Source organism: Canis lupus, chromosome 1 (assembly GCF_048164855.1).
Source record: "Canis lupus baileyi chromosome 1, mCanLup2.hap1, whole genome shotgun sequence".
Taxonomy (NCBI): domain Eukaryota; kingdom Metazoa; phylum Chordata; class Mammalia; order Carnivora; family Canidae; genus Canis; species Canis lupus.
The window spans coordinates 94,294,808-94,301,126 of record NC_132838.1 but is presented as its reverse complement, the minus strand read 5'-3'; the positions used below and the strand labels follow the sequence as shown (position 1 = coordinate 94,301,126).

The 6,319-nt window shown below is 43.2% G+C and overlaps 1 protein-coding gene across 3 annotated transcripts in view; it reads right to left on the bottom strand.

Moving 5' to 3' along the window:
• Positions 1–6,319, bottom strand: part of JAK2 (Janus kinase 2) — a 117,427-nt gene that overhangs the window by 110,379 nt on the left and 729 nt on the right. The window contains exons 1-2 of one of the 3 annotated variants that reach the window (XM_072840370.1): positions 6,023–6,174; positions 5,639–5,718 (exon numbers count right to left, since the gene is read on the bottom strand). The gene's annotated coding sequence lies outside the window, so the exon portion shown is untranslated. Of the gene's footprint in view, positions 1–5,638; positions 5,719–6,022; positions 6,175–6,319 lie in introns of those variants that run through there. The other 2 variants (XM_072840391.1, XR_012037610.1) reach the window with 2 other exon arrangements.

The window sequence follows — 6,319 nt, the reverse complement described above, 5'->3', positions numbered from 1 at the left end:
CTCTCTCAAACAAAATATTTACAAGATAAATAAGTAAATAAAGGGGAAAAGGAGTGTAAGCACAGGTAGAGGACAGGAAGGGTGTTACTGATGGTGGACTGTGTTATTTAGAAAAAAACGGAAGTAAGCGCCAAAAGACACTTAGGAAATTTGAAAGTGATTTACTGGAAAACAAGAATCAGAGATGCAGAAAGAGCAAGAGGCTGTTTCTTGCTCTAAACCGTAGTAACTCTTTACTTAAGTTTATTCACATTTTACCATGTGACTCCACGTTTCTAAAGTAAACAAAGTATTTTTGAACAAAGATTTATTCCAATCCCTCATTTTCCAAATAAGAGGGAAAAGAGGCTCAATGATCGCGTGACTTGTTCAAACTCATGTTGACAGCAGTTAGTCCCTGATCGCCTCTGATTTCCAAAAACAGTGCACTTCTTCTCATCACACTGCCTTTCATATTACAAAATATTACCTAGTGGCATTTTATTTTATAATCAGAATGTATTAAAGTCATTTAGTAAGCAACAATGAATACCCTAATCCCAAGGACTGACAGCAGAAAAGCAGGCCAAAATGCGTCCTTGGGAAATGAAAATAAGCATTCAAGCAAAACAGCCCATGGACTATCTCAAGCTAGTCCACCTCTGATAGCTAAACTGTACAGGCTTTAAAAAGAGATAATGCTTCCTTTTGCCCTTCCCAGCTCTCCTAAACACTGTTAACCATGCTACCTTCACTTTCACAAGTTATCTAACCAAGGGTTTCTCTTTCCTTTTAGAAATTAATACCTTATCATTCTATTCAGATTTTACTAGTATGAATGCACCCAGAGATCATTTGTCTAACCTCCTAGACCACTGAAGGTCTAGTAAGAACCACTGAATGTCTACTCATTCAAATAATATAAGTGTAAGGCTAATTCCCACAAGGAAGAGCAGTACCTGGATAGTGTGATATAAAAGGAAACAAATGACAGAAACGGTCAAAAATACTTTACCATCTTTATTATACCTAAAATTCTCATCTTTAGTCCCAGTGATAACTTTGGATAGAAGTCTCCATTACTTACCCAACTGTCAAACTCAAAGGTCATATATTATACTAGAGGGAATAAAATATTAACAGTAGGTATTTCTGCAGCAGAAAACTAAAAGCAACTTTCATCTTCTAGTTTTCTAGATTTCATGTTAGGAAATTTTTAAGGTCTTTTTTTAGTTCTGACTCTTCTCATTTCTTCACAGTGATCAACAATAATCAACATGTTAATCATTCCCACCCTCTTAATCTACCTACCCATTTGCCTCTCAGACTCACAGCTCCTTCTCTATCTCTTTTGCCAATTGCTCTTCTTTCACCCTGTAATTATGGGCAATTGTCAAGGCTCAATTTCAGGTCCACCGCTCTTTTTGACCACCACAATTCCAGCCTTAAACTTCTCTACCAAGTTCCACTCATCTACTGTCTAGCTATCTATTTTCACTTATCTCACTGTAACGCCAAATTAAACATCAAAAATGTAAGTCCAGCTGTTTGAATCTCTTCAACCAGCTACTAAAGCCTTCATATCTATTTGTCAGTACTGTCATTTAAAAAATTCTAGTTCTTTCTTTGTCACCAACTAGCTGGGTAACTTTGGACACATTTTCAAATCTCTTTAGGCCTCAGATTCCTAATGTACAAAATTCATAGACTCGCCCAGATGTTCTCAAGATGTCCTGGCATTCCAACACTCTTCAATTTCTTATGTCACTGAGGATCAAAACTTCAAAGTCATCTTTGATTACTCCTTTTCCCCTCCCCCCTGACCACATCCTCCTTTCCTATCCAGTATAGAATGAAGTCTTATGCCACAGCTCTCCAGCCCTATTTTCACTAAATCCAAACACTAGGCCTAAATTATTTTCTTAGCTCTATCATTTCTCTAATTCATATTCTACATTGCACTCGTGCCACTTTGTTTTTCCTAAAATACTTCTCTTAGCATGCTTTTTCTCAATCCAAACTTTTAAAGCTTCTCTGTTACTTACGGAGCAATGTACATTCTTCTCATCCTCGCACTTAAAGGCTTCCAAAATCTAACTTCAATCTATATCATCAACCTGATTTCTTACTACCCTGCCATTCAAACCTTCATTTCAAATTGTCTTATGTACTGTTCTCTGAAAATGTCATGCAAATTTTGCTTCTGTTTACCACCTATACACAGTCCTTCCTCTTATGCAAAATAATATCGTGCCTAGTTTTTACTTTACCTCATCTCTGGAGCCTTCCCTGCTCACTTCACCTCTAAGTGGCCTCAAATATCTATAACTTTTATTATTTACCTTATCTTTCTAGTTACATTTTAAGTTCTCAATGAAAGGAACCTATTTTATATTTTTCTGCATCTCTTTGGACATAGCAATGTTCCTTCTACATTTTAAGTATTAATGGATATTTGTTTGGTGACTAAAATTGCTTTTTAATACACAACATTTACAGAATGTTCCCTATGTGCTCAGCACTCTACGTATGTATTCCTCAAAGCACATACGATCAACTTGAAAAGATAAGGTTAACACTAAGGAAATTATCAAACAATCAGAGCAGGATATATAAACAAATTATGTGAGGATCCTCTGTAACTAAAAGAATAAAAACATAGAAAGGAAAAAAGCAATATTTAGTGAGAAACAGTTTCAGAAATTAGGCTGAATTTTAACTAGGAGTATAGTTATAGTAAAAGTAGTAATAATAATAGTGATGACACATAATTATAATAACAAAAGCTAAAACTTAAGGTGTACTTAATATGCCAGGCACTGGTCTTGAAGACTTTTCATGTATTAATTCACTTCATTCTGACTACAAACCTATAGAAAGAGTGCTACAGTCATCCTCATTTTTTCAAATGAGAATGAGGCCCTCCTTCATTACGAAATAGTGAGTGGTAGAGATACAGAATTGGGCTTGACTGAAGAAGGATGGAAAACATAAACGGAAGTTAAAAACTGAAATAAGCATAACCATTATCAGAAAACGTGAAAAACGGCTTGAAAGACCATAGCAGAGAATGTTCATTGCGGGTCCTTAGGCTAAAGACTGAATAAACAGGGCAGGAAATTATGACAATTATCCTGAGAACCAGAAAAAGGAAGTTAAATTTAACAGGTAGAAAGTGGGAATTCACTGAAGATTTGGGGGCAAAGGAATGCCACAATAAGGAGTATTAGTGACATTTCTATTGTGGATGAACAGAAGAAAGAGATGCTAGATTCTGAGAGGCTGATAACAACTTTCAACATTCTAGACTCAGGGAACTAAGTCCTGGAATTCAGGTGGTAAAGTGAGGCAAGGAGAGATGAGAGATAAAAGAAATATAGACAGGACATGTTGAATGGGTTAGTACAAGAGGCACATAAAAGTAGTAGTTTAAAGATGACGCCTAATTTAAAGCCTATATGACCAGGAGAGAAGAAAATTCCAAAGGAGTATAAAAATGATTTTTCATTTGGGGCATGGTGAGTCTAAGGAGAGACACTCAAAAACCCTAGAAGAGCAGGACTGGAAAAACCAGGAAGTGACTAGAATGACAAATAAGCAATAGAATTCACTTCAAAATGAAAGGAATGGGCAGAAGCTATAAAGATATTAAATAGGAGAGGAAATATACTAAGCCACTACCAGCTGGTACTAGCTTTGTATCAATAATTTTACCAATTTTTGTATCAATACTTTTGGTGGGGATAGGAATCAGTGACCAACATTTTAAAAAATGCAGTTTTTCCATTTCAAAAATGTTTTGTATATATCAGAAAAGCCAACCAAAAGCCAAAGCAAAAAGTTCCCAAAGTTTCTCCATTCGGGGAGTTCTTAGTAATAATTTCATAGCACCCCCAAGCCAAAAGAAAAAGGTCAGTAGATGAATTCAAATCACTTAGTATTTTTACAACGTAGTGCTTGCTCAGCCTTGTACAACTTCTTGGAATCAAACTGGACATCACACTCTCCTTTCCTGTATCACATTGATTCTCACACAGTAGTTGCTTTTTATCAGAGGAACTTTTAAAAGACAGCTTTGCAAAATGGGGCATTGTAGAAAGGAAATGTGTCGATTTAATCTTGAAACTGTGAACTACCTCAAACAGTTCAAGCCTGAGGTGACTGCTGCTCTAGGGCACCTCAGCACACAGTTTGGGAAACTGGGAGCAAAGGCGAGGGGCCTAAACAGAGGGAGGGAAAAAATGTTAAAAGGGGAGGAGCGGAAGAAAGCTCTGGCACAATTTAACCACAAGAGGGCAGCACAACTGTCGGTAGAGGCCGCGCAATGATGGGGGGAGGGGGTGTGGGGAGAGAGAAGAGTGGAACCCTTCCATAAAAAGGCTGTTAAGACCCCCTCGACCAGTTCAAGACCTGAAAGTGGTCTTTCTCCTTCTACTAACGAGGAAGAAACACAGGCCCCTGGCTGACCACCTCATGCTGAGTGATTCTGCCCTTCTCTAAATCCCCTTTGCCTGCCTGGCCATGAGAGTAGCCAAGACTTCAACAGTAGCCAAGCAATGTACTACTACTTCCCACGCATAATCTTACTGAGTCGTCACAACCACCTTTTAAGAAAAGTGAGGCTCAAAGACATTTTAAATAATACAACTATTAAGTGTCAGGAACACCATGATTCAAACCCAGATCTGATTCCAGAGCCAATGAACTTCCCTATTCTGCCTCAAAAGCATCCGACCTTTCAGCAACAGCCAGGTGAAGCAGAGAGAAGAGACCACGTTCCCTTCCCATACCTGAGACACCTGTCTCAGCTTGAAAAACAAGCTTCACATGCTTATGTAGTCAGCAAGAACTGTCGCTTTCCTCTACAAGTAAATACGTGTACTATTAAGGCAGGGGCTGGACACAACCAGCGTGCAGATCTGTTACACTCTAACAGATAACGTTGTTGCACATGCAAGCTAGTGATTTTCACATTCGTGAGAAAAGGTGAAAGGGGTGGGGAAAGAGAGGTCAAAGGTTGATTATTCATCTTCAAATCTGCTGGGTGTCGCTTAGAATATTTTCAGGAGCCCAACGAATCAGGCTTGTACAAACCTATTAAGAAACCAAAAGCAACTGTCCTCTCTCTCAGTCTCACTTCTACTTTCCTTCTCCACGGTCTTCCTCTCCCCCCGCCCCCCCCCCCCCCATCTCTGACAATATTCAGCCGCTTCTGTCCTTCCATTCAGACAAAAGGAGTTTCTCCTGATTAACCACCACCGGAAAGCAAACTGGGTAAATTCAACCGACACAGCAAACAGGCAGATAAAACCACCCAGGAAGCACTCGTTGTGGTAGCAGAGGCTCCAGCAAGAACAGCTGGCAGTATCCTCTCAACAGGTATCTGTTATTAGTCGAAAACGTTCCTCTTTGAGAGGTGAACACACTCTGGATACTGGAGGAGGGCGGGTAAACTGGCAAATGCTGCTTCCGCAAAGTCTCGTTACTTGAATCATCAGCGGGGAAAGAGGCAGCGAAGATCTCTCGAAGGGTCGGAGAGCAACAGGAAACACCCCCCAAATCGCCCCGGCGGACCAGCATTCTAAGTCCGGCACTGCCATTTCCAGAGGACCGAGCCGCAAGGAGCCCTCCCTGGCCGCCGCGAACACCGCGCACTCACCTTCGCGGGAAGGGGAGGAAGGGCCGTCTTCTGCAGAAGCGCAACAGTTCACATCTTGTTCCCTCGCCTGACTCTGAAACCTAAAAAAAAAAGGGGGGGGGGTGCAGCAACAGCGGTTATTACCGCAGAAATCCAGGGGAGATAGATGCTCTTCCCCAGGCGATTCAGGCGTCTAGAACCTCCTGGAAGAGGTCTAAGCCGCGGGGGGGGGGGGAAGGCGGATACGAGGCGCACATGGATGCAGACGGCGACAGCGAAGCGCGCCGCCGGCTTCCCCTCCAAGCGGAACTGTCCTCGCCGACCAGTTTACGCCCCCAGCAGCCGCAGGGAGGTGGGCGGACGCGCGCTGCCCCCACCCAGAGGCCACGCAGCCCTCGCACGCACCAGCTGCAGCGATCCGGCGGCGAGCGCGAGCCCCCCGGCCCGCGGGGGCTGCTCCGACCCGGCGCCCGCGGAGCCCCCGGCGTGGGCAGGGGTCCCGGCGTCCTCCAGGCCGGGCCGTCCCGGGCCCTCCCGCGCGGGCTCGGCTCCCACTCACATCCCTGGGCGGCGAGCCCTGGGCCTGTCCCCGCGCGGCGGCCGCAGCTCTCCGCCCCGACGCGCGCCGCGAGTCCGGGCCCAGGCGCCGAGCGGCCGAGGCGGCGGCGGCAAGTCCCGAGCGCGCCGGGCGCCGGCCCAGCC